This window comes from Rhodnius prolixus, unplaced genomic scaffold (assembly GCF_049639745.1).
Source record: "Rhodnius prolixus isolate KJV_2025 unplaced genomic scaffold, Rpr scaffold_2, whole genome shotgun sequence".
Lineage (NCBI taxonomy): Eukaryota > Metazoa > Arthropoda > Insecta > Hemiptera > Reduviidae > Rhodnius > Rhodnius prolixus.
This window is the reverse complement of record NW_027411592.1, coordinates 14,177,076-14,190,928: the sequence shown is the minus strand read 5'-3', so window position 1 is coordinate 14,190,928 and position 13,853 is coordinate 14,177,076. Positions and strand designations below refer to the sequence as shown.

At 32.0% G+C, this 13,853-nt stretch overlaps 1 protein-coding gene across 3 annotated transcripts in view; it reads left to right on the top strand.

Annotated features, from left to right (window-relative positions):
* LOC141449024 (uncharacterized) overlaps positions 1-13,853 on the top strand; it is a 56,732-nt gene that overhangs the window by 8,909 nt on the left and 33,970 nt on the right. Inside the window, exon 2 of one of the 3 annotated variants that reach the window (XM_074118022.1) lies at positions 10,597-10,647. The exons of the other annotated variants lie outside the window; for them this stretch is intronic. The gene's annotated coding sequence lies outside the window, so the exon portion shown is untranslated. The remainder of the gene's footprint in view (positions 1-10,596; positions 10,648-13,853) is intronic. 3 annotated transcript variants of the gene reach the window in all.

Below are 13,853 nucleotides of genomic sequence, written 5' to 3'. Positions count from 1 at the left end.
CTGAACCCTACCAGAGAATCTTTCATAAATAAAAGTTACCTAAAAAAAGGTTTTAAAAAGCATTTGGAAATTTGTAATGTGTGAACAAAGTCTAAAGAAAATTGTTTAAACCAGTTCGGAAAACTATAAAGCACGTCATTAAAGTGATACTTCCTTCGTAAGTTCATTTTCTCCAAATTTTGAATTTTTCTTTCCTAGTAATTTTTTTTATAGAAATTTAGGCCGTACATTGAACCCAAATAATACACATTTCAGCAAGCCATCCCCAACCTCGACCCAAAATTTTCTAAAAAGTATAGGAATTTTCTTAGGAAAAGTCACAGATCTTGCAAGTGAGCAATTAGTATGATAAATGTTTTAAGAAAATCACAGGAACTTAAGGGACATGGCGGTGCATATACTACTGAACTGCCTAGAAATGTCTGAACTTGGCCGTATTAAGGGTCACTGGTACATAAGTTTACAAAACAATTATATATATTTACATTTACGGCACACTTACACTGCCAAAGGTGAAAAAGCAACAATAGATTAGTTAATGAAGCGAGGTTATCATCTGCTTAATTTTGCAGTAACATAATTAACACAAATAATTCGGTTGTAAAATTACTTGATTGTTTATTTCAATACGCTTTGAATAGAAATTAAATTGTAATTTCTGAAGTATTATCAAAGAGTTTTTATAGAATTTGATGGATTTTTATGAATAACACTGTTTAAAAGTTACAAAGTTACGAAAATTAATAATGGAAAATTTGTATTTGTAATCCCAAATTTGGTTAATTTGATTTTGAATGCGGTTTTACCTATTTAACACTGCTGTAAGTAGCAGAAATTATTGATCGATTTTTCTTGTTTCTAGATTTGTTTTATCTTAAATTTGCTTTCTTTAGCTTTTTAATCATTCATTAAATCATTTTTTAGAACTTATCGATACGGGAACAAAGATAAGATAGTTCTTGGAGTTACAGGAAAAAAAATCACGTAGATAATTGACACTTTCTGTGTTTAGTACTTTTAGTGCAGACAGATGGGCGGTTACTTAGTGTATGACATCGTTCCTGAAAGAGAAGGAGACCCTATTTATATTGCAGTCTAACGATATTTAACATTACCATATACAGATGCCCTCTTCTATGCACAATCGCTATTCCTTTAAGAACTTAACGAAATCTTTTAAGATTGCATTTGACTTGTCATTTGGCCTTTTATTTCTCACTCTACAAGAGTCTATTAAGAGCCCCCCCAAATTAATTAGAGCGCTCATTTCAGTTTTGTGTTTCATACTTTGGAAAGTGGCTTCCAGTTAAGCTCGAAGACATCGGCTTAAACCAAGCCCGTCGACCTGACACCATACATACAGATCTTTTTTTGTTTTATTGAGTAGCTAATAATATTGTGAACGCCTTTGTTCAGAATAATATTTCGGTTTAGTAAGTTTGGGCCAACTAAAAGTGAGAAAAAAACAGTATTTTGTTGCTTAAGAGGAATATTCTTAAAAATATAATTGAGCCGATAAAAGAGAATGCTTCTTCCATGAGCAACAGTGTAGAACTTTTAGAATTGTAACGCGATTGCGATTATAGCTGATCGCATGTAAAACAAGATAATTGACTATGTAAAATTACTATGACCCCTATGAAGTTATTGCCAATGGAGAATTAAAGCCAGGATTTTAAAGATTCTTGTACCTAATTCATAATAACACGTGCTTTGACTTCACCTTGCCCTGTGTAATCTAAACGGTTAACAGTACACCAACCAGAATGGGTTAGACCGCCTCAGGAAGGAGTTCATCTACCTATAAAACTCTGAAGGTGCTCAGAGCAAGTGAAGAGGCCTAGAGGAGACAATCATCCCTTCATTATTCTAGGGGGTTGTGGGCCAATTACCCACATCTCTGAAATCAAAAAGATTCGAAAAACACTTTTTTGTCAAACCTCTACACTGAAAGGTTGATGAGTTAGAGGCTAAGTTAGTTGAAAAATGAAAGATAATTTGAGATTAAAGATTTAATTAAATTTACTGATGGTTTACAAACATATCTTATTAACTACATAGTGTTGACCTGAAAGAAATGCCATCTAGGTATAATGTAGGATTAGCATTGAGGATATAGTATTGATAGTATAGACTGCGAGGATATAGTATTGATAGAGGAGAATTACCGCCACCCTTCAGGACTATTGTCATTTCTTGGTTATACCAATACCAATAGCCAGTGCTATTCGCGCAGCAATGGCTCACAAGCAGAACCCAAAACTGCTGGAGAAATTTCTCCGTATAACTCATCGCTGTGGCCGTTTGAATTCTGCCTAGAGTGGTATCTTTCCTTGGCTAAGAAAAACTAGACTACCTTCGTCTACATCAGGTTTATAGGTTTCCTGAGTTTACAATCAACAATCCTGACCTCAGCTAAATAGATCTGCAGAAAGGTTGGTTTACAATATAAGCGTTAAATCTATTATTCATCAATAATCTTTATACGAAAATAGCTTCAAGTAAGGGTAAATGGTGAATTGTCTCTAAATATTACAAAAAGTCTTGACTTTATAGAAGTTGTTTAATAAGGCCACAGTCCCCTTAGAACCCTAAAAATAATGAAGTTGCCGAGCAAAATGTATCGTGAAAGTGACGTGTTCTTAGATTATTAAATAAAGAAAAAACCAGCCGTGGGATGCTGCAGCTTCTTTTCCTTAAAGAAAGAATGGCTGCTCGCTTAGTCGCGCACAAAAAATGCATCTAATCTCCAAACTTGCTGTGTAGAAAGGACTGGTTTGTACAAAAACCGTTATGAAGACCTAGGTATTCGGACTTGTCCTTGTATATATAAGGTCATAATGACTACATCAGTAAAGTGTGTTGACACCAGCCTTCGTATATAGTCTGACTCGTGGGAAGTCCGAATCAAAAGCATGCTAAAGCCCTAACAAACCTATTCTTTTACAACTATTTATTATATCCACAAATTAGAAAATGACCAACATACTAAACAAAACTTCTAACACCCAGATTTCACAGAATGAATCCTTTACTCTAAATTCTTCATTTATTCTTTGTGTTCTTTTTATGTTCACTTGAACTATTATTTCGTAGTGAAATGTAATTGATGCCATTTTTAGTAATAATGGCAGTAAATCAAGAATATAAGGCCATCTTCAGGTGCTATTTAAAACTGGAGGCCACAAAATTAATTGTTGTTGATAAATACTTTGACTTTGATATTAACGTTTTTCTCCATCTATAACTTTAGTATATAACTAGGGCTACAGTAAAGTCATCGCTTTAATAGATTTATAGAGTGGTCATACATAACAGTCTGGTGAGAACTCGCATGTTTCACTGTCAACATTTAAGGTTAGGCTTCGCTATTCATAGATCATGTAATTAAACATTTTATGTATAAAATGTTTAATATAAATAAATATATTTAGGTTTATTAGGCCAGGGACCTTTTGAAATCTGAGTGCAAAAATTCGTACACAAGTGTGAAATGTAGGGCGTCTTTACCCTGTTCGTCAATTTCCTAGATATACCTAGTTATTCACAATTATTTAATGCATAATAATGTTATTGATCAAGTTACATAATGCCACACAAATTAATGACGGATGTCCGTTTTTTCAAAATAATAAACAAAATAATTAGAAAAATAAAGCACGGAAATCGCCGGTAGAAAAAAATTTACAGTTGTGAATCTTAAGTGAAGCACTTCCTCAATGATCAGGCAAAATACTCGCTCTTACTGCAGTCCTAATTTGCGAATTTCCTGTAAAACTAATAGTGCTTATTATTTCAATGTAGTTGGTGAGATGACACGAAAGTTTCTAGTACCTGATCTCAAATCTCATCATAGAAAACAATTAAAACCAAAACTCTGCTTAAGGCATGAACTTGGAACCAATCAGAACATTTCGATTTGCTTTATAGAGTTTAGAAAATATTTACAAAATAAAATTTAAAACAGGAAGAAAACCACTGTCATAAGTTGGATGGAACTTAAAATCCAGCCTCAAAACGATTATGGTTTTAATATTTGAAGCGCTGAACTGAAGGTTTAATGATTATCAATTCTATTAATCAATAACAAAATTGATTTATGATTTTTTAGTTTTCAAAGAATTTGCTTAATTGACCTGTTGTTGGAATCAATTTGCTGGATGATATTTTTCGAAAAGGATAAGGGTTTATAGGGACTGAAGTGTTTTCTGTAATTTAGTTTGAGAATTCAGTGAAGCATAGTGATGTTAATTACGCTTACAACAGCGCCAAGAGAAAGTAGATTAACTGTATAAGATGGAAAATTCATAGAATAATCGATAAAAGTTGCAAAAAGACAACTTTAACAAACATTAGTAGTATTGACTAAGAAAACAAAAGGTTGTTGGCCAACTAAATGTACACTATTCTTGAATTGTAAAGCAATTTAATGTTGTGTACATTCATTCGTTGATTTTAGACACTACGATGTTATTCATTCAGTGGTTATCTTGATTATTTCATCAGTTTACTTCTGTGAAAGAGAAATATTTTCTTCTCTCTTTCATTAATTAATTCAATTTCTCATTTCTGCTAAAACAATTGATTATAAATTATTACTTCATTTATTTCTCGGATAAAACAGTTTTAGAATTTTCTTTAAGAAATAGATAATTTATTATTTAAACTGCTGACAACTGTTTATCTGTTCAGTGTGGAAAGTATCAAAAAGATAAAAGTGTTTAGCAATGAAGGACAGAAATTAATGAGAGCATGACAGCAAGAAAAATGCATGTACCATAAAAATAGACAAAGCTTTGTGTCAATGAGGAAGCTGCCCGAGGAGACATCCTTAATTTTGTTTGATGTAATTGTTGCAAGTGTTGTAATTGCCTCGTTTATTTTTATAAACTCACCTTCTACTATTCATTAAATCTGAACAAAGTAAATTGAAAGTTATTGTAAAACATTCATTATAGTGATATTGAATATTATATTTTAATCTTAAAAATAATTAATTTGACAAGAATTTCCCAATTAACCAAAATCGGTTTCTTTTTGATAATATTATTTCATTTTTTTTTTTTAATTGGGGATTTTCCTTAAATGTTTATTACCAGTAAGCTATTTCTTTCAACAGCATCAATGGTGAAACAAAAACAGAGAGGAGCGGTATCTCTTTCTCAGTCTAACAAAACCATGATCATTATTACCAGAATTACACATGCTGCCTCTCCAGCAGAGCCACCAAACTTCTTATTGGTTGAGCAGATCTGGCGTTAGCTACGATGAAGATGCTTGAGTAGTTGTTAATGACTGATTTTACCACAGCTTAAAATAATGTTTGTTTTCAATTATTTTAAAGATCTCTCTCGAAATTGGAGAGGAAGCAGAGGTATGAGGAAACAGAATTCTTTAACTTCCTTCACAACATAATGTGCAAACTTCCACACATTGTTTCTTGGTGTGGACAAATAATTCAGTTATTTTGGAATGCTAAATCCGTAGGAAATAATCAATTTGCGTGAAAAAGAAACCTCGAAGTTAAATTCATTTTATGAGTTTATTAATCTCGTTTTCAATTCATCTTAAATGGAATGAGTTTTCTAACAAACTGCACTCATTGCAAATATTTTGTTAATTACTCAAAGGGAAGTACATTAATGTGAAAAAAATAAAAGAAGTAAAGTCGACAACAAAATTACAAGTGGTCCTGATTGTCAAATACTACCTTAGAAATGAAGTTATCTTTGTTATCTTTTAAATCCATAATAATTCTAAAGTATAATTCTGTTAAACTCCTTTATGTAGAACCAGCGTAAGTTAAGAAATACAAAAAAAAAGTAAATCTCTTTAAGGTAAAAAACTTAGAAGCATTTTCAGGGAATAACATTTTTAAAAAATCCTGGAATTCCATCCTCAAGAATCTATTTTTAGTTTAAGCACATTTAAATAATGCAATAATAATAAAAATGGCTGTACTACAATGTCAGAATTCAGCTTAATTGTGTCTGATTTGTTAAAACATTAATTCTTGTTAAATTTCCAAAAATATCTCACAATGGAAATAAAAGCAACGAAATGACTAACATCACTTAAGAAAGTTTTGTTCAAATAATGAATAATGCGCATTAACTTGTATAAATTGTGGAAGGAGGAAATTTTTGATCGTCGAAATGGCTAATGGTGGACAGCTTTTTAGTGTTGTGGATAGCCTAGTCAGCCGGTGTTGTCGACCTTTAGAGGATCGAAGCCGGTACTTAAGTATTAATGTATACCTTACTATACTGATGATGAAGTGGTACTTCGTGACCTTGACGCTTCATATTTCTTGTTTACCATTGACCATTCATTTTCTTTCCGTATCCTCCAATCTCACTTTTCGTTTTTACTAAATCCTCCTCTACTTCTTTCTACCACCTGAAGATACCTTTTGCACACTATTACTATTTTACCGTCACTATTTTTTTTTTACCAACTAGATTTTTCGACTGAAAAGATTTACAGTCCGGTTAAAGCCTTTTACAGTTAAAATTTCCCAAATAGAAATGAAGGAATCTTTTAATTTGACATTGTTATTAAAGCAAAACCGCTGCGATGGAAAAGATCTATAAGTTTGTTCGCTTAAATAACAGTATTTTATGATTGATTTTAGAGAACTATAAAGTGAGCAATGCGTTAGTCTAGGTGAATATGTATGATAAAAAACTAGAATTTAACTTGTGTTTGCTAAATTAATTGATTGCACACATCTACAGTAACTTCTGGTTGATTTGTTCAGTTTAACTGGTAAAATGGGGGAAGATTCCTCAAAAAGTTAATAAAACGCTCATCGTGTTTGAAAAATGGCTATTATTAGAAGTTCAAATTTAATATATTCTTTTAATAATCCTTCAAAGATGAATTCTTAGTAATTCAGTCTTCGTCTGATCAAAGAATCTTGAAGTTCCTAAGGCTGGATTGACTACTTGTAAAAGGTTTTTTCTCTGATGGCTAATGTGTTACATTTTCTTTTCATACAAAAGTTCTGTTTCATATTTTGAAAAAATTATTGCTGTTCAATCTCCCCACATTCGAAAAATTTATCATTAATTTTCTGGCACTTCAGGATTTATCTCTAATAAGTAAGGTATGACTTGCAGTTCCCTCAATAATAATGCATATCCTTTATCATGCATAGAATATGCTTATATTCTTTATTGTTATTTTTACAGTTTGTTTAAGTTAAAAAGAATGAACGCGATACAAATTTTTCGTTAAATACTTGGAAATTCATTTGCGACGCTTCCTAATGTTTTTCAACAACTCAATCGCAGTAACAATTCACAGAATGGTCATCATTACTGTAATATGTTTTGTAAGTTTTACCCAATTACTTGGGTCAGGTATTTAATTAAATTTTTCCCTCTAATAGTATTGACTTTTAGTTATAATGGTTTTTATTTTATTTTTTCCAAGGTTTTTGTCAGTACAAGGGAATTTGTGATTAGAGTAGTAATGGTTTCCCGTTTAGAGTTGAAAGATTAAGAAATTTTTGTAGGGCTTTACATTTTAGAACTATAAAATTGTTTTCACTCTATGAGTATCCAAAATTAATTTCAAAAAAGTATACAAGTTCCATGTCTAATAATTCTTGTATTAACCAATTAATAATTCTTTCTTGTGTGAAACTCTTAAGAAATTTATTTAGTTTTATATTTGCTAGGAGTAATTTTTATTTTCATCTAATGAAGTTATGATGAGGAAGTAATCTAATGTCACGCTCACATTTATACATAAAAACAAATGATGTGATGCTTATTATATTTTGGTAATTGCTAGATCCTAAAGGCTTGCTGATGAGTCACTACTACCAGTAATTACGTTCAGATCAAAAGAGGTTCTCTGCAATAACCACAATATGTATTTTTACTAAGTTATAATTAATATTATTTGACAACGTAATTATTGATTTCTTTGCTATTCCAAGATTAGCACTGTTGATAAAAATTACCTACTGATTGGAGATTTAATGCTGCTTGCTAGTATTTACTTTTGTTTTAATGATTTTACTCTTGTAAGAATCTAAGAGTTTCCCTGAGAAGCAAAATCTGCTGAATACATTCTTTTGGTTGCTTTCTAATAAGATGCTTTCTAATGATCTAACTTGTAATATTTTTTTTTCCAAACCTCCTACATTCAAAACGTACTTTGCAAAAGTAACATTGCTGTAGTAAGAACTTAGCAACACCTAAGTTTGGGTTTGATGGACAAACATTCCGCATGTCTGCAAAAAATAAATAAAGTTTTCTCTGCTTCCTCTTTTTGTTCGGATTTGTTTACTTATTATTATAATTTATAATAATATAATTAAAATAAATGTGGTGTGCAGTGCAATTTGACCTAATTAATGTGATAGGTAGCTCCACTAGTGGTGGCGAGAGACCAGTCACCTTGTACAATCTATGGAGTCAGCTGAGAAATCTCAGATTAGCGAAGATTTGCAAGAGGGAGTAAAATCACCTGGTAAACTATCCAGACACCTATCTTACTTTGAATGATATAATTGCAGTCAATTAAGAGGTAATTTGGAGTTTTCTCTTTTTCTCCGCAGAATCTGCATCACGTTCGAGGCCAATCTAAAATTTAGTTGTGCTCTGACAAGCCTTCTGTTTTTATTTAAAGGAAGCTTCATCATGCGCAGCTGAATCAGCAGTTTTTGCTAAGACCGCAGCCTGAGATCTTCACCTGTCTCAGTCCTGGGGAGCTCACTCTACATCTTAGTTCTTGCTGGCTTCCTTTTACTTTCTGAGCTTTTCCTGCAGGAACCTTTTGCTAATTCCACCCAAAAGAGCTTCGTGAATTTCTGTAGAACGTAAAAACAGATTCATTCTGGGAGAAAATATTAGATTCATTCTAATTCTTTTTTGAGAATCGTTAGTCGGGTAGTTTTAAGGCAATAAGTATTTAAGACCTTGCTATGTCCTGAGCAAGCCAGTTTTGCACCCTTCTCGTTACCACCAGCCGTGTTTGGGTCTCGAACCCTTCTAAAAAATTAGTCTAAAAAATTTTGAAATTTTTCCAAAAATTTGTTTCCTTTACAATTATTTAGAAGCAGATTAAATTACAAAATTTAATATAGAAATATAAGGTATAATATGATAACACATAACATACTCGTAAATTCTTCAGAATGAATATAAAAATAAAAATGATCTTCTTTGGTTTTAAAAATGAAGATTGTCATGTAGTTACAATACAGGTTGTTACCTAGAGATCTGCTCTTGACCTGGAATGGTAAATAAACAGCCAGCTCCATCTTGGCAACTATATCCTGTTTGAGGCCGGCCGCCAGCTCCTCATTATTGTTCATTTCAGTCATCAAATCATCACAAACGTGCTTGCACGCACGCCTGCATGATAAACTTATTTACAAATACGAATCCTTATTTACTTCAATATTTCGTTGTGATTTCCACTTAACTTCTTATTAAAATAAAAATGATTCTCTTGTGATTGATGTTAGTTGTTTTTGTTTTACAACTCATTAATGGTTATAAATTAATTTGCTTATATTTGCTTTATTTGCACCATTTGCTTATTTTAACTACAACAACTTGGCTTAAAAGCCTAAGCCTGCTCTATCCTTTATTTGTGACAGAGTTTGGCATTGAATCCATCATTTGCTTTGTTCAAAAATAACTACATTCATTATTCACAATCAGCTTCTTATTAGTTGGAGGAATTTTGAGTAATAAAGTTCGTATCATTTTCGCACTAGTTTCTTCAAGAACACTAAGAGATGGAATAACTATCTAAAAAAAAAAACTAAAAGTCTGTTATCGTCTTTTGAAAAACTACAATTTTTAGCCAGAAATCCATAAACAGATAGTCGAGAGAACACTGTCCGGAGGCCGGCAGTGCACTGGAAAAAGCTCCGGGCGCTAATGACCTCAGCTGTTGATGCGCCAAAAAAAAGAAAAATTAAAAAAATAAATAAATAAACAGATAGTAAAACTTTACTGAACTTATTATATTCTTCAAATAGATTTTCTTACTTAAAAAAAAAAAACTATTCAAGACTTACTGCAATAACATAAATCTCCAAGCATATTTCCAGTTTTATCGTGGCGTTTCTCTGCAATAGTCAAGACACTTGCTACATCCTTTAAAAGCTGTTATGTTAACAAGCCGATAATTGTTTTTAAATGAATTTAGTCAATTAGAATTTTACCATTGCAGAAATAAGTAAATCATTTGAGTCACTCTAGCAAAACATTTTTTTACATCAGCTTTGGCGACGATGCTGAAGTCTTTGTATGACCCTTTATACTTCTCCCACATAATCGTAGCAGCTGCTTCGATTCTGCTTGTTCTTCCCAGATTAATGTATTTATCTTTTTTAGGAAATTACACGACTACTATCTTTGTTGTTACAAAGTCTCACTTATATTTACTTGCTTTTTTAGGCAAGAAAAAGTAAAAAGGATATATTAAATAAAATTTACAGCTGTAAATTATTTGTTTATAAGAAAAATGTTTAACTACATTTCCATTGATTGTCCTCTAGATAAAGGCTTTAGTATTTTTGTTGTGAGAACAGTTTTCCGCATAACGAATATCTTTTTAATGTTTTAGAGAATTCGGCTTGGACTGCTCTCCTTAACCTAAAATTATCCCAAAAGTGGGGTAAATAAACGTTAATTTTAAATTTTTTATTAATGAAATATTTACATTTCTATTTAACGAGTGAAGAAAAGAAGTGATCTGCACGCTATCCGAAGTTGCATTGGATTATTATCGTAGTATCCCATTAAGACAAGGCATATGACTGGCGTGTGGCTAGTGTGGGTTAGCATATTTTTTAGTTACAGATGATGAGGAGCTAGAGATAGACTATGAGGAGGCTAACTCAAATAGTTAAACTAATCAACTGCAGAACTTTACGAATTGCGTGAGTGTGGAATTGTGTGTTGAATGTATTTTTAGCCTAATGTACCCGCCGCAAGTAATCTAAGGTCTTCTTCCTCCTTCAGAGGAAATAATAATGTATGTAATTGATGCAATTGTAAATTAATAATAATTATAATTCTAAATTGAAAGTTTTAATTATATGGTAGTGTGGTGTTAATAGTTTTTTGCCTCAAATCATAATTAATCGTCGTGATTTCTAGTTTTCAGCTACTCGGCCTGTTAGTGCCGATAATTTATTAAGTATTAAGACGATAACTAGGAGTTCCTGTAAGATCCTGTAGCGGAAATTTAGTTTTTCCTACATCAACTAAGTTTTTTTTTCTTCTTAAAAGCCAAGAAAGCTTTTATTGTTTTTATATATGTTTCTATTAATCACAATTATGATTAATTTTTAACTTTATAGAATAAATGACGGGCTTCCCAGTGTTTATTTTACATTTTTATTTTTAAAGTTAGATCCGGGAATTAATTAGATAACGTGTATTAGTAAAATAGCCAGTAAATCACCACTAAGTACTCTCTGATGTCAATACTAATTATATTTCTAAAACTCAAAAAAAAGAGCAATTAAGAAAAATCTCAATTTGTAGAATAAGGTCTGTTAGTAAAAATAATACAGCATGTTGTTTTCAATTTAGTTTATTTTATTTTCTTTTTCGAATTTTTGACATTGAATTTTGAACAGAAGAATACTTTTTGTGATTCGCTATTTATATTAGAAAAGGTATGGATAACGCGACCTACTGAGCGGGATTTTTTGTAATATTGTTTTTGGTAATGATTTCCTTTGTCCTCTTGCACTAACATTAAATGCTCATGTAAAATCCTAGCGCTTTTACTTCATACAATTTAAAATTGATTTTTAGGGAAATAACACACGGTTCTATGAATTTAAATATCTCTCTAAATTTGGGAAAAACCTCAACCTCCTTTAATATTACAAAAGTAGCGATACATTTGCTGATTACAAAGACAATGGTTTGACGTTGAAAACACTTTACTTCTCTTAGCCATCCAATTTAGAACCATTATTTTCCTCATTTGCAAGTCAGTTGTTTCTTATACATTCCAGTATAAGACAACTAAGTTTTCTTTGACCTGCGGCACGTGAATGTTCATCGGTTTGTGACCCCTGACCTACACAAAAGCTCAATAGACTTGCATTGTATATGACCTGTAACGTTTCTTAGTGCCCATAGAGCAGATGTGTCTGACATGGTCATTCGTTAACTCCTTTCTGCCATTTCAAGTTTGATATGATATAATTAGTCGTATCTTGTGATCTGGGTCAATAACACTTTTGGTGCCGATTTCTTTAAGAACCCGGCTCGGAAGTATCGATGAACGAAATATTTTTTTATTTTAAAGAGCAATAGCAATTTTATAAATACGCTTAGTACATGAATTCAGAATTAGTCAGCTGATATGTTGAGAGATAATGACTAATAGAGCCCTGTATTGCTAATATTGCAGGAAAGCTTTATCACTTTTTTTTTTTTTTTTAACACATTAAAGTAATTGTGAGTTCCTCAGTCGAGTCTTTACTTTAATTGTGGTTAATTTCTCTACATCTACACTATAGTTGATGATGATGTGGCTGTTGTATCCTTGCAAGGACGTGGTCAAGGATTACTTTGTCTCTCCAAGGCAAGTTTTTTTTTTTTTTCTTAATGCTTATTGCAAACACTTTTAATGATAACATTCTTAAGTTAGACGATAAAGGACTTAAAGTAGGACAAAGAGAGTCCTAGTCAAAATTTACACATTGTTTCTTGTTTTTTAACATAATATTCCTGAAAACTTTAATTTCAAACTGTATTTCTTCTTATACACTAATTGAAGTTTAATATTAAATTACTGATAGAGTAATTATTAGGTAGCGTCATAATTGTGCTGGGCAAAGGCAGTTTAATTAACGTCACAATTAGGTTAGTTAGCGTGAAGAAATAATGTAAAAATAACTAAAATCAATATAATTCAACCGTTCCATTTTTAATGATTCCTTAACTGTGATATCTTCATCTTGTTATATCAATCATCTATTATATCAAGCGACAGATTAAATCTGAAGAGATTTTATTGTATCTCCTTGAAGATATAGAGTTCCAGTTGCTTCCAATAACTTCAGAAATCTGGGTTTTGCAATGGTTCGGTTTTCTTGCTGCTTACACCATATCTAGACGTCGATGGAAGCAAAAAGAACTTAATCACAGAGAATAAAACAGCTGATATTGTTCATCATTCATCTTCTCAATATTATATTAAATTGCTTGGAATGTTTTCAGTAGTGATGCGAAGATGATGTGCACATATAAAATAATAAAAACACGTTGAGAGAATATTTAACTAGGTGGGCTTTATAAAAATGACCCCTCCAGTTACCTCCGGCAGTAAAATGAGTAATACAAAAATATCGCAAAGGTTCACTAATATGAACAGGTCGTGACTTCTTCAACCTCAGAACTGAGGTCTTAGCATCAAACACAGCATCTCACTCAAGGTCTTCGTTGTGTTATAGTCGTAGTATGTATTCTACTGTTGGTGTCATTCTCGTAACAATCCATCATATTACTGGTCAGCCTAGTAGTGACTTTGTCAAGATAGTAGAGCTTTCCTGATTCCCTGTTTTTGCTTGTTTGATGTTATCTGTGACTAGCAAGAAGTTTTGTGAGTTAAATTTAAGGTATTCAGTAACTTAGCTCTCCTGCCTAAAAGCCTAAAGAAGCTGTAGAAGGAAGGATGTCTCTTTAGAGTAGCCGCCAGTTCTTCGCCATTGGATCCGAGTGCTTTCCTCGCCACAAGTAGCGTATTCAATGTTCTCACACTAGGAATTCAATTCTGAATACAATCCTTGCTAGCTCTTCGTAACACCACGAAAGTCTCGAATCTGAAAATAGAAACTTGAATATGCAGAAAGAGAA